The following is a 22,304-nucleotide window of genomic DNA, read 5'->3' as shown; positions in this document are numbered from 1 at the left end:
AGGGAAAAATTGGTGCAGTGAGCCTTCTTAGGAGAAATACTTGAGCAGATGGGGCTGGGGGTATGGAGGGGCACTCAGCACCTCAGGGCAGAGTGGGAGAGGATGGGAGCAGCTGGTGCCAAAAGTGCTAGCCTGCTGTAGGACAGAGCAGAGGAGAGTCACTTCTGAGAAGGGCCATGTAGCAGGGTGATTGCTAGTATTAAAAGGTTATTAAAGCTGGGTGTGGTGGCACACACCTTTAATCCTAGCACTTGGGAGGCAAAGGTAAGATTGCTATGAGTTCGAGGCCACCCTGAGACTACATAGTGAATTCCAGTTCCAGGTCAGTCTGAACTAGAGTGAGAAAACATAAATAAACAAATGAACAAATAAATAAATATAAATAAGGGGGGCTATTATATATTTGGGTGTGACAATGACAGGGTAATAATTATGTTTTTTTTAAGCCCCTTTGGGGTGTAGATAATCAGAGAATTGCCTGTTTGTTATAAAGTAGTTAATTTATTTGAAAGCAGAGAGACAGACAGAGGGTCCGAGAGGGTAAAAAGAAGAGAATGGGTGCACTAGGGCCTCTGGCCACTGCAGACGAACTTCATAAATCATGCACCACTTTGTACATCTGGCTTTATGTCGATCATGGGGAAATGAGCCCAGGTTGTTAGGCCTTGCTTAGCAAGTGCTTTAACCATTGGCATTTGTTGGAACTGGGATATCATTGTGTTGCCCAAGTTGTCTTGAATTCTTGGGCTCAAGTGGACTGCAGGTATCTGCCATGCCACTCATGTTTGTAGATATGACTTTGAAATAATGTCATTTTTGGGGGGGTGGGTATTTCAAGGTAGGGTCTTACTTGAGCCCAGGCTGACCTGGATTTCACTATGTAGTCTCAAGGTGTCCTTGAATTCACAGTGATCCTCCTACCTCTGCCTTCTGAGTGCCAGAATTAAAGGTGTGCTACTACACCTGGCTGAGATTTTGTTTTAAACATAAATGGCCATGGTGAGGGTGTTGTGTGGTGGTACATGCCTTTAGCCCCAGCACTCAGGAGGCAGTAGAAGTAGAAGGATCACCAGGAGTTCAAGGCCAGCGTGAGCTAGACTATGCCTAAAAACAAACAAAAACAAAGGCAGGACATGGGTGAGAGGGCACCTAATGTACAAGATGTGGTCAGGAGGCCAGAAGTTGGAGATGGATTGGTTGAATGGTTATTGGTCTGACCTCTGGGATCAGGATAAGTGAGAGCTTGAGGAGTGAACTTTCAAGTCAGTGGTTTAAAGCAAGGAGTCCAGTTTATAGGCCCCTGTCTCAGTAGTGAGATTGATGTAGCCACTGGCAGTGTGAGAATTGACTGGGACCCCAGACATACTTGATGGCATAGCTAGCAGTATTGAGCCAAGCATGATGGTACACACCTACGATCCCAGCACTCAGCGGGACATCAGGCAGAAGCAGGGTATGGTAGTGAATTCAGCAGTGAGGCCAGCTAGGGCTACATAGGGGGGTGGGAGGGGAAGAGCTGCCAGTATTGCCTGGGCTGGATGGCAGACAAAATCCCAAGAAGGCAGGTGTGGACCTGGACCTGTGTGACTGGAAGAAGTTTGCCACAGACAGAGCAGGGGCAATGTGATACAAATGCTTTACCGTGGAACCCCACACTCTCTTCTCCACATAAATGTTAGAATCTGTTTATTGTTTCTAAAAAATGTCTGGGGATTTTTTTATATGGATTGCATTGAGTTTATAGATCAGTTTGGGAAAGAATTGACAGTTTCTTTTCCATGAACAATGGATCCATTACTTTAATGGTTATAGGGCTGCCTGGGGGCTATTGGTTTAGCACTGCCTCACATCAGAAGACTAAATTAGGTTGTGTTGCTAGCCTGGGAGAAGATACATATTCAAGATTGTAAGTGTGGTTACTTGTTATCATGTGGTTCGGGTGACATCAAACAGGTAGAACCATTGCTAAGTGGGAATGTCCATGTTTTCATTGGTCCTGTTGAAGGCCAGGTGCTTGGGAATTCTACCCATGGCAGAGAGGGCTTAGCAGTATGGAGAATTATAGATAACAATTCATTGGATTTCTCATCTTGAACCAAGCTTAGAAAGAAGCCTGGCAGGAAGGGCCCTGGAAGTGTCTGCTGTGGAACCTGGGTTTCAGTAGGAGGGGCCCTGTGCTCCTAGGTGCCCAAAGGATCTTCTACAGGTTTCATTGGTATTTGCCCCTGTTCCTGCTTTGCAGATTTTCCTGTTTGAGTGTTTCTTGCCACCCATGAGCCAGGAATGCTGTGGACTCAGTTTAAAAATAAAGGTTTCATATCACCATATGCTCCTAGCTGTCACGTGGGTGCAAAGAATGACAAATAAGAGGTGATGTTAACATCCAGGGGAACTGCTAGCTTGTGAAAAGACTCCTTACTCTTTCCAGCCCCTTGCCTGCAGCCCTAGATGGCTGACAACCATACATTTGAGGAGCAGTCCTGGGACCATCCTGCCTGTGACCTTGAATGTCCTTGATCTATAGAGTTGCTGCTTGTATAACAGCAAATACCTTTTTTTCTAGGCAGCTCCTTTTCCCCTGGGCCTTTGTCAGCTCCAGGGAGTTGACTAACTGAGTTTGGAAGTGAGCTGCCACAATCATCCAAGACTTGACATTCGTTGCTCCTAGTGCCTGGTGGAAAGGGAATCTATCAGAGAACTAGCTGAGTCCTGGATGTTTCCTTCTCCGTGTATCCTGTCACCTTTCTGAATGTCAGATGGACCAGGACCCCTAACTTATTTAGTGGGCTCCATCCTATGACTACAGCTGAGGCTGTCCTGGGATTCAGAGATAGTGTTTTAAAATAGCATGGGATACCTGTTCAATCTGGGTATTACTGTTCTTGTCACAGTGGTGATGGCAGAGATCTTGAACCACTGGGCTTGGGAATGACTGTGTGGATCCTTGGTGGTCCCTGCTTGTCCATAGGTAGGTTCAGCCCTGAGAAGTAGCAGACACTGATTCCTCAGTTTGCCTCCACTTTGCTTATTCCTGTGGTTGAAATTTTTTTTTCCTCTCCAGCTCAGGCTGATCTGGAATTCACTACGTAGTCTCAGGGTGGCCTTGAACTCATAGCAATCCTCCTACTTCTGTCTCCCCGAGTGCTGGGATTAATGGCATGTGCCACCACACCTGGCTTTGGTTGCAATATTTTATTGTAGGTGCTGGAGATGAAACCTCAGGTTCCCCCCCTCCCCCAACTAGGCATACACTTCCACTGAACTGTCTTAGCCCAGGAGACATTTTTAAATTGTATATTCCAGAACCCTTCCTTGGGAACTCAGTGTTTCTCTATCCCTTGGTTTAAGGTTGATTTATACGTCGACACAAGTTGCCTTTTGACGGAGCTGTGGTCATGGCCACCTGGTAGGACCAGTGTGCAGAACCTGAGGCCAGGTGAGTGCTGGGGTGTGGTATTGAAATGGGACGCACCTCAAACACTTAGGTCGATCCTGCTTTGGAAGAGGCTGAGGGCTGCCTTCTGGAGAAGACAGGGAAGCAATGTACTGTATTGCCTCCCTGACTGACCCCTGAGCTAGTTAAAGAAGACATGCTCATTGGTCACCTGCTGGAGGGCTGAGGCCTAGGGAGGATGGAAGAGGGGGCAGAGGACAACCTGGCCAGTGCCCTTTGCCCTTTGGCCATTTCTGTGACTTTTCAGTACTGTCCTGAATGGTTGGAATTTTTTTTTTAAATTTTTTTTTCTGTTTTATTTATTTATTTGAGAGGGACAGACAGAGAGAGAAATGAGGCCGATGGGGGGGGGGGGGAGAGAATGGGCACACCAAGGCCTCCAGCCACTGCAAACGAACTCCAGACGCATGCATCTGGCTAATGTGGGTCCTGGGGAATCAAGCCTAGAACTGGGGTCCTTAGGCTTCACAGACAAGCGCTTAACCGCTAAGTCATCTCTCCAGCCCAGAATTTTTCTTTTAATCACTGCCCAGCATGTTCCTTGCAAGGTGCTTGAAGTGATGTTTTGGCCCAGGGCAGTGTACCTAGAAACAAATGAGGAACCCAGCAGCTTTTTCCTTGGGCAGACTGTTCCACAAGGCTCAGTGTTGGTGGGTGACTTGCTGAGGGGTCGCCCCCTTCTGATGGCTTCTGATTGGTAGTGAAGGGTGAAATTTAACCACTCTGACTCTGCTTGTACTGCACAGTGTGTGACAAGTGTTGGATACAGGCTCTCACTATTGTAGCCCAGGCTAGCCCCAAACAACTGGTTATCCTCCTGCATCAGGCTCCTGTTGCTGGGATTACAGGTGTATGCCACCATACACAGCTTGATTTCTATTTCATGAAACTGGGGTTTGGCTCAGCCTGGTTCTCCTGCTTCTTGGTCCACAGTATGCCTAGTACCTCCTGCTATTACAAAGGTACACATAGGCCATACAACTTGTCCTGTCTCAGGGTGCACATGGAGGTCATACTGCCTGCTAGCATTCATGGATGTGTTATTTAACTTTGAGTTTCTCTTGTTGAGGGGTCTTTTTTAAAATTTCATGTATTTATTTTGGGTGGGTCTTTTTAACAGGGACACAGTGATATGTGAGAGTGACTTGGGAAAGCAGTTGCTTCATGGAAAAAGTAATGTAATGTTCCATATTTATCATGCTCCCATCCATTCGTCCCAGACAGAGAAAGAGTCAGGTAGAAAGAGAGTGAGTGTGGCTGGAGAAATGGCTTAGCAATTAAGGCGCTTGTCTGTGAAGCCAAAGGACTTAGGTTCTATACTCCAGGTCCCATATAAACCAGATGCATGAGGTGGTACATGTGTCTGGAGTTTGTTTGTAGTGGCTAGAGGCCCTTCTGCACCCATTATCTCTTTCCCTCTCTTTGTCTCTAAAATAGAAAAAAGAATGAATGAGTATGGACACACCAAGGCTTGCCACTGTAAATGAATTCCAGGTGCATGCACTACTTTGTGCATATGGGTATACATGGTTACTGGGGAATTGAACCCTAGCCATCAGGCATTGCAAGTAAGTGCCTTTAGCCACTGAGCCATCTCTCCAGACTGGCATTATCTTCTTGGTAATGACAGTCATACATATTGCAGAGTCCTTGAAACAACATTTCTGATGGGAAAGACTCATATGCTTTTGTGGAAGGGAGCAATGATGGGTTGGATTGGGGTTTCCAGGATTTCACAGGGGTTTTTTTACAGTAGCAAAACTATTGTGTTTACCCTCAGCCTTGGTAAGTCCTTTTATAGAATGTTCCCAAAGGTTCATTGTCATCAGGATTGTGATATGGTAACCCATTACACCCAGAAGCAGTGGGCTGGCATGCCTGCTATGCACTTTCATGCTGGATTTTGATGGGGCTGAGCCCCTGATGAAGTCCCTACCCCGCACTGAGGTGTAGGATGTTCTAGCCTAGGCTGATCAGGACTGTGTGGTCTGAGGCTGGCCTAAAACTCATGGCAACGTCTACCTCTGCCTCCCAAGTGCTGGGATATTACACACCACCATGCCGAATTGGAGGAAGTTTTTTTTTTTTTTTTTAATTTATTTATTGGAGAGCGACAGACACAGAGAGAAAGACAGATAGAGGGAGAGAGAGAAAATGGGCGCGCCAGGGCTTCCAGCCTCTGCAAACGAACTCCAGACACATGCACCCCCTTGTGCATCTGGCTAACGTGGGACCTGGGGAACCGAGCCTCGAACCGGGGTCCTTGGGCTTCACAGGCAAGCGCTTAACCGCTAAGCCATCTCTCCAGCCCGGAAGTTTTTTTTTTTAATTTAAAAATTTTTTAATTTATTTGAGAGAGAAGCAGATAGAGGGGATGGGTGCGTCAGGGCCTGCAGCTTTTGCAAATGAACTTCAGAGACATAGGCCACTTGTGCTTACGTGGGTCCTGGGGAATTGAACCCGGGTCCTTTGTTTGGCTTTGCAAGCAAGCGCCTTAACCATTTAATGACAGTACTTAAATGAGCTGATGGGGAAAAAATAACTGAAGGTAGATGAAATAGTGTAATGGGACTGGAGACCTAGCGTACTGGTGAGCAGTTGCTTGCACATTTTTTTTTTTCCCCCGAGGTGGGGTCTCATTCTAGCTCAGGCTGACCTATAATTCACTATGTAGTCTCAGGGTGGCTCGAACTCTTGGCAATCCTCCTACCACTGCCTCCTGAGTGTTGAGATTAAAGGCATGTGCCATCATGCCTGACTAAAAAATATTTTTTATTTATTTGAGAAAGTGTGTGAAAGAGAGGGAGGGGGGAGAAAAAAATGGCACACCAGGGCCTTTCTTGCTGCTGCAAATAAACTTCAGACCATTTTGGGTTTGCATGGATACTGGGGAAGCAAATGTAGTCTAGCAGGCATTGCAAGCAAGTACCTTTAATTACAGAGGATCTCTATCCCTCATGATCATTTTTAAAAAAAATGTTGTCATTGTATCTGTGTGTCTGTGTGTGTGTGTGAATGTGAGTGTGGGTATGTGAGCATGGGTTTACACATACCATGGCCTGTTTGTGGAGGTCAGAGGACAACCTCAAGTGTCAGACCTTTCCTTCCAGCTTGTTTGAAACAGGGTTTCTTTTCACTGTTGTATATACCAGGCTAGTTTCTGTGATTCTCCCAACTATTTCACTGTAGGAGGGTCGGGATCACCGACACCCATGTACCTGGCTTTTTTATGTATAGGATTTAGGGATTCAAACTCAAGTTGTCATGCTTGAACAGTGAGTATTTTACCAAGTGAGCAGTCTTCCCATTTTCTCATGATACTTTTGAGGAGCTGAGATGGTATTCTGGGCCTTCCACATGATGTGCAAGTACTCTTATCACTATGCTATACCCAAGCCCCAACAGAAGTTTTGTAAAGCTGGTTTTAGTAATCACAGTTTTGGTTTCAGTGTAAAAATGCTTTTTGTTGTTGTTAGAGATTGTAGGAGAAAACAACTTATGTTTAAGAACCAAATGTTGAGCACAAAAGGAAATGCAAGATTAAAATCACAGTACTAAAATAAAAGTTAACATCAGATTTACTCTTGATTCTACATTAGAAGCATAGTAATTGTGTAAGATACTAACTGGATTGTGTCAGAAGGGCCCATTGGGGCCTCCTTTGGCCAAGGGGTGGGACAGGTGATCAGGAATAAGAACAACAAGTCTCTGGTGGATATATTATGGAATCTATGGTCTGGGCATGGCATTGGTATAGCAGTGGCCTACTATGTGTGAGTCCCTGAGTTCATCCACCAAAACAAAAAAAACAAAACTAAAGTCCCGATGTATTTCTCCCATTTTCCTGGGAGGCTGAGACAGGCAGATCGTTGGGAGCCTGTAGTTCTAGAGACCATCCTCTGCAACAAAGAGTGACCCTGGGATTAAAAGTATGCACCACCACACCTAGCTTCTTTTATTAAATTATTTTATTTTACTTATACTTAAAAGAAAAAGAGGCAGAAAGAGAGAGAATGGGTGCTCCAGGACTTCAGCCACTGCAAATAAACTCCAGACACATGTGCCACCTTGTGCATCTGGCTACATGGGTCCTGAAAAATTGAACCTGGGTCCTTTAGCTCTGCAGGTTAGTGCATTAGCTGCTAATCCATCCCTCCAGCCCTCTTTCTTTTTTATGAAAGCGAGAGAGACAGAATTGATGTATAAGGACCTCCAGCCACTGTAATCATACTGCACATGTGTGTCACCTTGTGTGTCTGGCTTATGTGGGATTTGAGAGTTTAACATAGGCTTTTAGGCTTCACAGGCCAACTGCCTTAATCGATAAGCCATCACTCTACCACCCCTCTTCCATTTTTAGAGGTAGAGTCTCACTGTAGTCCAGGCTGACCTAGAATTTACTATGTAGCCTTAGGTTGGCCTCGAATTTATAGCGATCCTTCTACCTTTGCCTCCCCAGTACTAGGATTAAAGGTATGCACCACCATGTCCGGCTTTGACATCACCATCATCATCATCATTATTATTATTATTCTGTTTTCAAGGTAAGGTTTCGCTGTAGCCCAGACTGACCTGGAATTCACTGTGTATTCCCAGGGTGGCAATTCTCCTACCTCTGCCTCCCAAGTGCAAGGATTAAAGATATGTGCCACCACACCTGGCCACCTTATTTTTTCACTATACAGTCTTGGTGGCCATGAACTCATAGCAGTCCTCCTATCTCTGCTTCCTGAGTGCTGGGATTGAAGGCATGCACCACCATGCCCAGTTTTTTTTTTTTTTCCCTAATGTTTTGTTTTTATTTATTTGAGAGATGGAAAAAGAAGCAGCTATCTAGGGAGAATGGGCACACAAGGGCCTCCAGCCACTGCAAAGAAACTCCAGACACATGCTCCACCTTGTACATCTGGTTTATGCAAGTCTTGGGGAATTGAACATGGGTCCTTTGGCTTTGTAGGCAGGCACCTTTATAGATAAGCCATCTCTCCAGTCCGCACCCCAGCAATTTTTAACATTCTTTATTGGAGAGATAATTCATCAGTTAAGTTAAAGGTACTTGTTTGCAAAGTCTGAAGGCTTGGGTTTGATTCCCCAGGTCCCACATAAAGCCTGATGCACAAAATGACATGCATGTGTCTGGGGTTCATTCACAGTGGCAGAAGGTGCTGGCATGCCTGTTCTATCTATGTTTGCAGACACATTAAGTTAGTTAGTTAGTTAGTTAGTTAGTTAGTAGGTTAGTTAGTTGGGGTAGAGAGAGGCAGAGAGAGAGAATGGACACACCAGAGCCTTCTGCCATTGTAAGCAAACTCCATATGCATGTGCTACCTTGTGCATCTGGCTTACAAGGGTACTGGGGAATTGAACCTGGGTGTTTAGACCGAGGTTCTTAAATGCTAATCCATGTCCAATAAAACTATGTATAAAAGCTGGGAGTAATGAAGCACTCCTTTAATCCCAGCACGCTGAAGGCAAAGGTAGGAGAATCATTAACAGTTTGAGGCCAGCTGGTGTATACAAAGTGAGTTCCAGTTCTAGAGTAAGACCCTACCTGGGTCACTCTGTCTTAAGTATTCCAAAATAGTAGAACCCAAAGAAATACTTTTTTTTTTTTTTTTTTTTTTTTTGAGACAGGATCTTCTGTAAACTAATCTGGCCTAGAACTATATGTATAGCTGAGGATGACCTTGAACTTTGATCCTTTTGCCTCCGCCTTCCAAGTGCTGGGATTATAGGTATATGCTACTGCACTCAGTTTATGTGGTGGTGGGGCTTGAACCCAGTGCTCTATGCATGCTAGACAGGTACTATACCCATTGAGTCCCTAATCATAATTGCAAATTTCATACTTACGTGCTGAGGAATGACTGCAGAAAAGTATTAAATATCTTTATGTTGTGTAACTAAATTATTATGTCTCTGTAAAAGCATAAAACTTAAGGCTCAGACACTGGAAATATGCCTCAGCAGTTAAAGGCTCTTGCTTACAAAGCCAACAGCCTGTGTTTAATTCCCCAACCACCATGCAAGCCAGACACAAAAAGTGGTGGAAGTTAGCCAGGTGTCATGGCACATATCTTTAATCCCAGCACTTGGGAGGCAGAGGTGGGAAGATGATGATGCCAGCCTGAGTCATTCTGGGATAGAGTGAATCTGACCGTACTTTGAAAAAGCAAAAACAAAAACGTGGTAGAAGTGTTTGTGGAGACAAGAGGTCCTGATGGACATGCACGCACGCATGCATACATACATACATACATACATACATACATACGCAAATAAATAAAAAACTAGGGGAAAAAAGGGCTTTGGGCTAGGATGACCCAGTAAAGCACTTGCATGTACAAGTAACTCAATTCTGACCCTTAAGACCCAGATATAGCTGGATGCTGTAGCACTGCTGTCTGTAACTTCAGCATACCTACAGTGAAAAGGGAGAGGCATGCAGGAGGTCCTTGTAGGCAAGTGAGGTTGGCATGTGTGTGCCTACAGTCACACATATGAACAGACAGAGACACATACAAAACTTTATGTGTATATTAAAACCCTCCTATCCATAGTCTGTCAATAGTCTCTGCTCTGAGCCAAGGTGTTTAGGCATTGTTTGTTGGGATCGTGTGGTAAGATAGTATGTAGTAGTGTTCAGAACCTAGGCTGTAGTAAAATCACACTATGCAACAATGGTGAGCACTGACAGAAACTTCAGGTTCATTACACATTTGATTTCGGTCATTAGATGATCAGAAGGTTTTCACTGTTGCCAAATTTAAATATATTAAAATATTTTTATTTGTGAGGATAGAGCGCATGAAGTTGGGTGCACCAGGGCCTTTGCTGCTGTAGACAAGCTCTAGATGCACGTGCTACTTTGTGCATCTGGCTTTAAATGGGTACTGGGGAATCAAACCCTGGCAAGCACCTTTAATCACTGAGTCATCTTCCCAGCCTATCTCAGTCTCCCAAGTGCTGGGATGAAAGATGTGTGCCCCCATAAAAATATATTTTTATGTACTTTTTGTTTTTTGGTTTTTCAAGGTAGGGTATCGCTGTAGCCCAGGCTGACATGGAATTCACTATGTAATCTCAGGGTGGCCTCAAACTCATGGTGACCCTCCTTACCTCTGCCTCCTGAATGCTGGGAATAAAGTCATGTGCCACCATGCCCAGCTTACATACATTTTTGAGAGAGAGAGAGAGGGAAAGGGAGAGAATGAGAATGAGTGTGTTAGGGCCTATAGCCACTCACTGCAAATGAATTCTGATGTATTCACCACTTTGTGTGTCATGCTTTACTTGAGTACCAGAGAACTGAACCTGGATCCCAGGCTTTGGAAGCAAAAACTTCTGACCACTGAGCCATCACTCCAGCCCCTGTTGCCAGATTTCTCAAGATCCTGTGTTGACTCACACACAATCCATGGTTAATATAAGAAGCTGTACAGTTTACAACATGGATGCACCTGACCCTGTCACTGTTGTCCTGTGCTGAGTCTTGTGCCCCTGGCTCCTTGTGTTGTTCTTAGAGGCACTGGACCCAAGCTGCTTTAGGTGGAAGGACAGTACTGGAACCCTGAAGTGTTCTGGGGTACTGTCAGCCCTGGTTTCTGGTTGAAGGATACAGGTGTTTGGAGGAATGAATGGTGGTACATTTTGTGGCATGAGACCTGTAGACCCTCCCTCCTGTGCAGTATTAGTAGAGTGCCAGAGCAGATAGAGCCTGACAGTGTTTGGTGGTGGCTGTGGGACTCCACCTAGCCAAGATCCTCTCCTCTTTCCACCTTGACTTCTCCTTAGTGAGTGGTCCCAGATGCTGTCTTAATATTCATTCACACTTAAAGGCATTGACACCTTCCCTAGAGGAAGGTTCTTTTTTCACCTACATTGTGGCTTACTGTGGCCTCTTGTGTCCTGGCATGCTGGCTGCAGGCTTAGGGGCTGTTCACCACCTTGAATTTTGTTGCACATAAGCATCTTTTCTTGAGGGCCTGCTTTTGCTGCTGGAGCCAAGAGTGAACCTGCTTTTGCCCACTGGTTGTGTGGCAACTGGAGACGGGTGTGGCCCTTGAGAATTACATTATTTTTTTTTCCCTCAGGTGATGCTGTAGCTACTTGTCTTTGTTGTTGGGATAAAGCACCTGACCAAAAGCATCTGATGGGAGGAAAATCTTTTATTTTGGCTTAGTCTCCAGAGGAACTTTCATGATGCTAGGGGACAGAATGGCATGAGCCAAGGCTGGACATGACCTCTGCCACAGCAGGTGGAAAGTAGCAGCAAGAGAGTGAGCAAAATTCTAGCAAAGGGGAGCTGGCTATAACACCCCTAAACTTCCCTCCAGCACCATACTCATTTCATTTGTCGAGGCAGGATTTCACTGTCAGGGTGGCCTTGAACTTGTGGTGATCCTCCTACCTCTGTCTCCCGAATGCTGGAATTAAAGACGTGTACCACCACACCTCATAACCATACTTCTTTCAGCAAAGCTCCACTTCCAAAAATGTCATCAGCTGGGGACCAACCAAGTATTCACAACATATGAGTTTATGGAGTACATCTGATTTAAACTAACACAGGTAATAATCATATCATGAAAATGCACCATTTTTACTATTTCCAAGTGTGCATTTAATACAGTCACAATGTTGTGCAACTGTCGTCTCTAGTTCTAAAACATTTTCATCACTCTTAAAAAAAAAAAAAAAAACTAATCCCCATTAGCAGTCATGTCCCTCCTTCCCTTGTCCACTAGCAGCCACCATGTTTTCCTTATCAGTGATTGGATTATTTTGGCAATTTCTTTTTTTCACATTTAACTTTTTTTGTTTATTTTTATTTATTTATTTGAGAGCAACAGAGAGAGAGAAAGAGGCAGAGAGAGAGAGAGAGAGAGAGAGAGAGGGGTGCGTGCCCGGGCCTCCAACCACTGCAGACAAACTCCAGATGTGTGTGCCCCCTTGTGCATCTGGCTAACATGGGTCCTGGGGAATCGAGCCTCAAACCCAACCCGGCAATTTCTTATAAATGAGGGCATACAAACTTTCCCCCTCTGACTTCTTTTACTTACCAAGCTCATCCACTGATAGTCCCTCCTCCCCCCCTTTTTTTTGAGATGGTATCTCACACTCTAAGATGGCCTTGAACTTGAACTCTTCCTTACTCTGCATCCCAGTGACAAGGATTATAGGTGTACCCTCCACCAGCCTTTGGTTTTGATTATATTTCCCCAAAGATTAGGGATACTGAATCTTTCCATGTGCTTATTATCATTTTGAGTTTGTTTTGTTTCTTAAATTTTCAAAAAATACTTTTGGGGGGGCTAGAGAGATGGCTTAGCAGTTAAGGCACTTGCCTGCAAAGCCAAAGGACCCAAAAGTTTGATTCCCCAGGACCCATGTAAGCCAGATGCACAAGGTGATGCATGTGGCTGGAGTTTGTTTGCAGTGGCTAGAAGCCCCGGCACACTCATTCTTTGTCTGCCTCTTTCTCTCACATAAATTAAAAAAAAAAAAAGCTTAAAAAAATATTTTTCGGGCTTGTAGGGAGGGCAAGGAAGTGGAAGGCTGCATTCCCGACATGCACATCCAGAGCAGGAGCAGGCTGGAAATCCATTCAATCTGGTGCCCTTAAGGAAGTGGAGGAGTCCTAAAGTCAGGGTGACCGTCATGGTTGGTCTCTACTGCACTGGGCTTAAGGCTTGCTGCCTGTTGAGGACAAGGCCCTCCTCTCTTACTTAGGAGCCCAGTCCCTGAGGGCTTAAAGTTGAGAATACTGAGGACTAAAGATCCAAGAACAGTGAGCACTGACTAGAGGACAAGAGTTACAACCTATACTTTATTTATTTATTTTTTTTGAGAACAGAAGAGTTTTTCTTTTTATTTTTATTATTGACAACTTGCGTTATTATAGACAATAAATGGTGGTAACCCCCCTCACTTTCCCCTTCACAACTCCACTGTCCATCATATCCCCTCCTCCTCTCAATTAGTCCCTTATTTTGATGTCATCATCTTTTCCTCCTATTATGATGGTCTTGCGTAGCTAGTGTCAAGACACTGTGAGGTCATGGACATCCAGGTCTTTTTGTGTTTGGAGAAGCATGTTGTAAGGAGTCCTACCCTTCCTTTGGCTCTTACATTCTTTCCACCACATCTTTCACAATGGACCCTGAGCCTTGGAAGGTGTGATAGAGATATTTCAGTGCTCAGCATTCTTCTGTCACTTCTTCTCAGCACCATGGTACCTTTTGAGTCATCCCAAGGTCACTGCTATCTGAAAAGGGAAACTTCTCTAACCAAAAGTGAAAGTGACATTAATATATGGCTATGAACATTAAGAGAAGTGTTTCCAGGGCTATTTGATGAGCATAATATATGCATTTAGCCAGACACCAGCAGACATTATACCACTAGGGCTCATGCTTTCCCCTGTCATAAGTTTTCAGTATCAGGCATGTATTCCCTCCTATGTGGAAGGTCTCCAGTCCAATTAGAGAGCAGTTGGTTTCCTCCATAACAGACATGCCACTATTGCACCTGTAGGCTCATTTGGCCTGGCCAAACTTAAGGCTGGCAGTGTCCACTGTTGTTAATCTCCACTGATGACTTCTGTCTCTAGGAGAGTTGTTCTGCTCACTGTTGCTTTGTTTTTATTTTAATTCCTTGCAGGTTCCTTTTTAAAAAATATTTTATTTATTTATTTGAGAGCAAAGGAATGGGGGTGCTAGGGCCTCCAGGCACTGCAAACAAACTCCAGATACATGTGCCACCTTGTGCATCTGATATACATAGGTCCTGGGGAATTGAACTCAGGTCCTTTGGCTTTGCAGGCAAATGCCTTAACTGCTAAGTCATCTCCATCCCTCCTTGCAGGTTCTTAATAAATTCATTAAATTCTCCAGTAATGTTTTCTCAAATCAGGTTAGCCTTTTTTCCAATCAAAGAAGGTCTTTTGTATAATTATAGAAAAAGCATTTCCTCAAGATAAACTTGAAGCTCCTATGTTTTTAGAGTAATTAGTACTTTCTGGAGATTCTGAACATCTCACGAGCCAGAATCTTTCTCTCCATTGGTGCTTAGAAACACCAACTTGCTTGCTTGCTTATTTACCTATCATTTACATTTAACAATCAGAATTTATTTAGCATCTATCTCTCTTATCTATCTAATTTTAACCTGTACAAAAAGAATTTTGTTGGCCGGGCGTGGTGGCACACGCCTTAAATCCCAGCACTTGGGAGGCAGAGGTAGGAGTATTACCATGAGTTTGAGGCTACCCTGAGACTACATAGTGAATTCCAGGTCAGCCTGAGCTAGAGTGACATCCTACCTCCAGAAACAAAAAAAAATTTCTTGGTACAGGTTTGGAAGCTTAGGACCTGGCACAAGTACCCTCTGCTCTTGTAATGCCCCCTTTGTAACAAACCCTGAATTTGGGTCTGTTTTGTTTTCATTTTATTTTATTTATTTAATTAGTTTTTTAATGTAGGGTTTTATTCTAGCCCAGGCTGACCTGGAATTCACTATATAGTCCCAGGCTGGCCTTGAACTTACAGCAATTCTCTTACCTCTACCTCTCCAATGCTAGCATTAAAGGCAAAAGGCACGCACCATCATACCCAGCTTGTGACTGTTTGTACCAGAGAATTGGGATAAAACAGACTGAGAAGGATAATTTATTAAACTATTAAATTTATTCATGGGGAGTGAGGGCTAGGGGCCCCACCTCCCCTCTCAGCCCAGCAGGACCAATATGAGGTAGGAGAGGCTTACCAACCAGAACAGGGAGCTGGGAGTTCAGGAGAAATGAAAAGCCACAAACGGAGTTTGCCCATCTGGTAAGTATCTGTGTATAACATTATTGTGGTGGGCTTTACCTTCCGGCTCAAGAAGAGGCCAGCCATGATGCCAGGTAGGGCTGACCTTAACCAACTAGAACTCCAGGATCAGACCAACATGCTTGGCTTACAAGTATTTTTATAGTAAGCAGGCACAAGTTAGATGCTTTTTTTGGGTTTAAAGGCAGAGATCACATGAAATATATTGGTATATTCCCCTGGCATGGTGGAACACACCTTAAAACCAGCACTTGGGAGGCAGAGATAGGAGGATTGCCATGAGTTCATGGTCATCTTGAGACTACATAATGAATTACACGGCAGCCTGGGCTAGAGTAAAACCCTACTTCGAAACCCCCCCCCCCCCGTGTGTGTGTGTGTGTGTGTGTGTGTGTGTGTGTGTGTGTGTGTGTGTCTAGAGAGGGATAGAGAGTATGTGTACAACCTGTACTTTAAATAATAGAGTATTTAACAGGTCATGGTAGCCCTCGCCTTTAATCCCAGCACTCTGGAGACAGAGGTAGGAGGATCACCCTGAGCGTACATAGTGAATTCCAGGTCAGCCTAGACTAGAGTGAGACCCTACCTTGAAAAACAAACAACTCCCCCCAAATCAATCATTTAGCCTATAGTGTTATTTTTTACATACAATGCATGTGGCAAATCAGTGAGGAAAATACAAGTGGAAAAGCATGTGTTTGTTTGCAGAAATTGTGTATATCTTTCTTGCGTTGACTGTGGCAAAGACTTCTGGGGTCACAACCACAAAGTCCCTGTAAAAGGTAAATTCAAATGGAAGGGATCCATTAAAGCAGTTCTCTTAACAGGCCCCAGACAACAAAATAGCAATCAGAAAGCTGGGGGAAAAAAAAGGCTATAGCTCAGTACACACGGTGACAAAGGACCAACACATGTCTGTGGAGGAGTTCCTGGCCGTCTTCAATAAGACAATCAGCAAGAATCCTGCCTTTAAGATATTAAAAGACAAAGTCAAGCTACTGAAATGAACATTTTGATATTTAAAGGAAGTCCACTCTCTTGACATGTTCCTCTCACTACTGTTTGTAAAACCTGTAATGGATTATAATAACTCAAGTTTTGCTTTCTAAAACTGTAGTTTTTAAAAAATTTTATTTATTTGAGAGCAACAGACAGAGAAAGATGGCACTGTGCCAGGGCTTCCAGCCACTGCAAATGAACTCCAGACGTGTGAGCCCCCTTGTGCATCTGGCTAACGTGGGTCCTTGTGAATGGAGCCTCTAACTAGGGTCCTTAGGCTTCACAGGCAAGTGCTTAACTGCTAAGCCATCTCTCCAACCCTAAAACTGTATTTTTAAGATAATGGAACAATTATTTTTATTAAGAACTTTTATGAAAAAATAAAATATATTGTCAAGTTCTAAAAAGGGGAAAAAGGGGGGGGGCTGGAGAGATGGCTTAGCATCTTAAAAAAAAAAGGAAAAAATATTTTTCTTTTTTGAGAGAGAGAAGACAGAATGGTCATGCCAGGGCCTCTTATCACTACAAATGAACTTCAGACACAGTGTGTCACATTGTATATCTGGTTTTATTGGGATACTGGGTAATTGTTCTTGTGTCAACAGACTTTGCTAGCAAGTGCCTTTAATCACTGAGCTATCTGCCCCCCATGTCTTTTTTTTTTTTTTTTTTTTTTGAGATAGGGTCTCATTCTAGCCCAGGCTGAACTGGAGCTCCCCAGGCTGGCCTCAAATACCTCTAAACTCTGTCTCTTGAGTGCTGGGATTAAAGGCATATGACACCGTGCCCTGCCTGTCTTCTGTCTTACTTTTTTCTCAGTTTTTAAAAATTTATTTATTAGAGTCAGAGAGAGGGCAGGGGGGAGAGAGAGAATGAGACTGAGAATGGGTGTGCCAGGGCTTCCAGCCACTGCCCTTGTGCATCTGGCTAACATGGGTCCTGGGGAATTGAACTTGGGTCCTTGGGTCCTTTGGCTTTATAGGCAAGCACTTTAACCGCTAAGCCATCACTGCAGTCCTTCTTTTTTTTTTTTTTTTTTTTTTTTTTTGCAGGGTAGGGAGATGATGTTTTTTTCAGATGTAGGGCCCCCTTTTAGCCCAGGCTGACCTAGAATTCATTATGCACTCTATGGGTGTGCTGGGACAAGATGTGCCACCGCACCTAGCCTGTCTTTTGATTTTTAAGGGTCTCATGGACCTTAGGGTTGGCATTATTAAACTTGTGATCCTCCTGTCTCTACCTCCCCAATGCTGGGATGGCTGGTTTGATTTGTAGATGAGACTTGTGGTCTAGGTTGATGGTGGAGAGCTGGAAATGGCTGCAGTGGCACTGTACCCTGCTGGGTTCTCTTGGCTTTGTTTTTGGCGGCGGCGGGGGGGGGGGCGGGGGTTGAGGTAGGGTTTCGCTCTAGCTCAGGCTGACCTGGGATTTACTATATAGTCTCAAGGTGGCCTCAAATTCAGGGCAATCCTTCTACCTCTGCCTCCTGAGTGCAGGGATTAAAGGTGTTTACCACCATCCCTGGCTCTGTTCACTTTTGATTGGCATGAAGACATATTTTAGCTTGGTAGCCAGAGGGGGAATGAGCACAAAGCTGGGATTTCTCAGAATATCTTTTTTAATCTTTTGAGCAAATGTGCATCCAGCTCCTCTTTTGGGCTTGAATGTTGGTTCCTGGTGACGCTGAAAAATATAAGTCCTCTGTTTTGGGGGTAAAGGTGGAGTACACAGACAGTTGAGTAAAATAGAATGGCTAAAGTATCAATGGTCACCTGAGAAAAGAGCCTTATAACAGAGCAGAGGTGCAGAAGCCTTAGGTTGGAAATGACTTCTGCTAGGATGCTGGAGTGTGGGGTGGGTGCTGGTGACTTACAGAGGCCACAAATTTTGTCTTTACTTGTCCAAGTAGCAAGATTTTACTGAAGCAGCACTCATTTGACACCCTCCTTGTTTTCACACCCATGCTACAGTTCCGCAGTGGTCCAGAGATTACTGTCAACACATGGCACGCCTGTGGTGGGGCTCTGTCTGCTCACTTTGAGGAGAGTGGTGGAAAGGTTCTGTCTCAGCTTTTAGCAGTGTGATCTAGGACTGTTTATGGCAGGTGCAAGAACTTTTACTTTTGTCTCAGAAGCAGTCTTCCTATACGCTCTGCCTCCCTTGCTTGTGAAGCCTGCATGGAGAGCTTGTCAAAGCAGCTAAGGCCAGCCACCCATGTCACCCTGCTATATGTTGCCCTGGTGAAAGGGATATGTGATGCTCCAGTGCCCTCACCTTCCAGGGGTGTCCCCTTAGGAGCAGTTTCTTCTATTGCCTTGAGTATTACCCATTTAAACCTCCCTGTGGTTTCTAGGCACTAGAAACTCTGGTTACTATACACTTGGGAAGGTTTAAAGCATCTCTACTTCCCCTTCATGGCAGTAGCAGTGTGGTTGTGTACCTGTCTGCGTTGAGTAGTCTTTTCCTGGGGTGAAGATTAGCTATAGGGCACAGCCTGAGGTGGTCAAGTGCCCAAATGGTACTGCTTCCACTCCAGCCCATGACTTGCCAGCACCTCAATGGGAGAGCCTCTTTCTCCAACCCAGTATTTATTTTCCCCTTTATATAGCCTTAGGGAGAGGTCTTGTGACCTTTTCCCAGACTTGACTTTCTGAGTTTCCTGAGCCATTATCCATGCTCCTACAGGAGGGCATGTTTCAAGTACTACATTACATTGGTTAAAGCCTGCCCTTCAATAGTTCATCATTCCTGTGACCTTCAGGAGTGGTATATCACCTTTTAAGTCTCCCAGACCTAACTTCCTGAATTTTCAGAGCCTTCTTTCTCTTTTCTGAAGGGAGTATTTTAATTCAGAGGAATCTGTAACATTACACCTGGCTTCCATCCTTCCTGCCCAGCTGACCAGGACAGGGATAAGTCCATGTAAGTGAGCTCAGAGTCTGGAGTTTTCAAGAGTTCAGCTGTGTCTTGGGGATATGAAGCATAATCTTACGTGTCCTGCCTCAGTAGGCCAATTCCTCAATTCCTGCACATGACTCCATACAGGAATTTAAGGTACGGGGACCTGGATGTTGCTGCAGTTATGCATGTCCTTGTTGCTAGTCTTACCATTAGAAGGCAGCTGGTGTGGAAGGAGCCTGTTTTTGGACTCCACTGTTTCCTAGAAATGACTTTAAAACTGCTTCGTCCCACATAATGCTGAGCTATCATGCTACAGCCCCCCACCCCCAAACCCATGGATGCCACAACACACATCTCTCTTGGAGAATTGAACCTCCATCTTGCATATGCTAAGGAGGCATTGCTACTAAGCTGTATCTCTAGGCCTGAAGTTTTCTTTTTTTTTTTGAGGTAAGGTTTCACTCTGCCCAGGCTGACCTGGAATTCACTATGGAGTCGTCTCAGGGTGGCCTCGAACTCACGGCGATCCTCCTACCTCTGCCTCCCAAGTGCTGGGATTAAAGGCGTGCGCCATCATGCCCGGCTTTAGGCCTGAAATTTTTACTTTTCAAATACTGATCATTATTTCCTCTACTATTATTAGAATTACTGGTAATTTGTTCTCCAACTTAATTTTCTTAAATATAACTTTAGAAAGCATGACTTTTGGAGGCATCATTTATATAATTTCTACCTTAAAAAATAAGATTGTGGGGGGTTGGAGAGATGGCTTAGCGGTTAAGGCACTTGTCTGCAAAGCCAAAGGACCCAGGTTCGACTTCCCAGGACCTGTGTAAGCCAGATGCACAAGGGGTCGCACACATCTGGAGTTCGTTTGCAGTGGCTGGAGGCCCTGGCACGCCCATATTCTCCTCTCCCCCCATTTCTGTACCTCTCTTTCTCTCAAATAAATAAAAATTTTTTTAAAAATTAAAAAAATAAAATTGTGGAGTTAGATGTGTTGGTGCACACCTTTAATCCCAGCACTCAGGAGGCAGAGGTAGAAGGATCGACATGAGTTTGAGGCCACCCTGAGACTACATAGTGAATTCCATGTCAGCTTGGTCCAGAGTGTGATCTACCAAAAAACAAAAACACAGAAAACAAACAAAAAGATTGTAATTGGACATGGTGGCACATGCCTTTAGTCCTAGCATAGCCAGAGATAGGAGAATCACTGAATTCTAGGCCAGCCTGGAACTCCAGAGTGAATTCTAGCTCAGGTTGGGCTAGAGTGAGATCTTGCCTCAAAAAAACTAAGGAAAAAACCAAATAATAAAACTGATAGGCATTTATTTGTCCTTGCCAACACTGGATATGTTCATTTGTGTTTCTTTTTGTATTTTATTTAATTATTTGAGAGAGGGGAGAGAAAGAGAATGTGCATCCCAGAACTTCTAGCCATTGCGAACAAACTCCAGATGCAACTGGCTTTATGTGAGTGTTGGGGAATCAAACCTGGGTCCTTTGGCTTTGCAGGCATGTGCCTTAAACACTTAAGTCATCACTGCAGCCAGCCATCATTTGTTACTGTTATTTACTTGTTTATTATTGGTTTTTGTTTTGTTTTGTTTTTCGAGGTAGGGTTTCACTCTAGCCCAGGCTGACATGGAATTTACTATGTTGTCTCAGGGTGACCTCGAACTCTTGGTGATCCTCCTCCCTCTGCCTCCTGATTGCTGGTATTAAAGGCATAAGCCCCCATACCTGGCTTGTCTTTGTGCTTGGGGATGTGACATACTAAGCAAATATTCTGAGTCCATCCCCCTATCTATTTATTTATTTATTTATTTTTGAGATAGTGTCTCATTTGTTACCTAGGCAGGCCTAGAACTCTTGCCTTTCTTTCTTTCTTTCTTTCTTTTTTTTTTTTTTTTTTTGGTTTTTTTTTTTTTTTTTTTTTTTTTTTTTTGGTTTTTCAAGGTAGGGTCTCACTCTAGCCCAGGCTGACCTGGAATTCACTCTGTAGTCTCAGGGTGGCCTCAAACTCACGGCAATCCTCCTACCTCTGCCTCCCGAGTGCTGGGATTAAAGGCGTGCGCCACCACGCCCAGCAACTCTTGCCTTTCAAGTGGGGCAATAGTCATGTGTCACCACGTTACCCAGGCTTGCCTCAGACTCCTCAGATCCCAGCCTTAGATTCCTGTGTTGGGGTCTTCTTTGTTATTGAGATGAGGGGCAAGCAGCTGTATGCATGCTAGTGGCTCAAGAGAGCTACTCTTCTTTTGCTCACTGTAATACAAAGGAGTGAGAAAGACCTTTATTTTAATACACTTTTAATTTTCAAATTTTTAATTTTATTTGAGAGAGAGAGCACGCACGTGCTGGGGCCTCCATCCACTACATACGAACTCTAGACACATGTGTGCCCCCTTGTGCATCTTGTTTATGTGAGTTCTTGGGAGTCAAATCTGGATCCTTTGGCGTTGCAGACAAGGGCCTTAACTGCAAAGCCATCTCTCCAGCCCGATAGAGACCTTTTATACTTAAAATTTACTTGTGTATATGTGTATGGATGCATCAGGGTCTTTTGCCACTGCAAATGAATGCCAGATGCATATGCTACTTCTTTTTTTCCCAAGATAGGGTCTTGCTGTAGCCCAGGCTGACCTGGAATTCACTTTGTAGTCTCAGGGTGGCCTCTAACTCTCTGCAATCCTCCTATCTCTGCTTCCCGAGTGCTGGGATTAAAGGCATGCACCACCACACTCGGCACATATTTACGTTTTTACCAAGCTGGTTGGACATAACTTGACCATGTGCTAGTGCTGTGGATTATGGATCAATGCCTGGATGACTCTCTCTGTCCTGTTCCCTGTTGTCTGTCCTGCAGGGCCATCATCATGTGTCTGGATCCCTCTCATTGGCACCTTTAGTGCATAGATGTGGAAAGGCTCTGCTCTGGTACTGGGAGCATTGCTATGGCCTTTGGAGTAGGAAAGTCATTTGTGGCATAGCTGAGGCCAGTGTGAATCTGTGCTTTCCTGGATGCCCCAAGCCTGGCATAGCTTGCATCTCACAGCTTCTCTAGGGCAGATAGCAGCCTCCTTCCCTGGCATTACAGTGTAGAATAGTTTTGG

General features: G+C 44.4%; 1 protein-coding gene across 5 annotated transcripts in view; it reads left to right on the top strand.

Annotated features, from left to right (window-relative positions):
* Positions 1-22,304, top strand: part of Gatad2a (GATA zinc finger domain containing 2A) — a 127,454-nt gene that overhangs the window by 68,601 nt on the left and 36,549 nt on the right. For 4 of the 5 annotated variants that reach the window (XM_045153542.1, XM_045153532.1, XM_045153526.1 and 1 more), the window contains exon 2: positions 3,349-3,436. The exons of the other annotated variant lie outside the window; for it this stretch is intronic. The gene's annotated coding sequence lies outside the window, so the exon portion shown is untranslated. The remainder of the gene's footprint in view (positions 1-3,348; positions 3,437-22,304) is intronic. 5 annotated transcript variants of the gene reach the window in all.

This window comes from Jaculus jaculus, chromosome 1, assembly GCF_020740685.1.
Source record: "Jaculus jaculus isolate mJacJac1 chromosome 1, mJacJac1.mat.Y.cur, whole genome shotgun sequence".
Taxonomy (NCBI): domain Eukaryota; kingdom Metazoa; phylum Chordata; class Mammalia; order Rodentia; family Dipodidae; genus Jaculus; species Jaculus jaculus.
The sequence above is the reverse complement of the archived record's forward strand: the minus strand, read 5'-3'. Positions and strand labels throughout refer to the sequence as shown.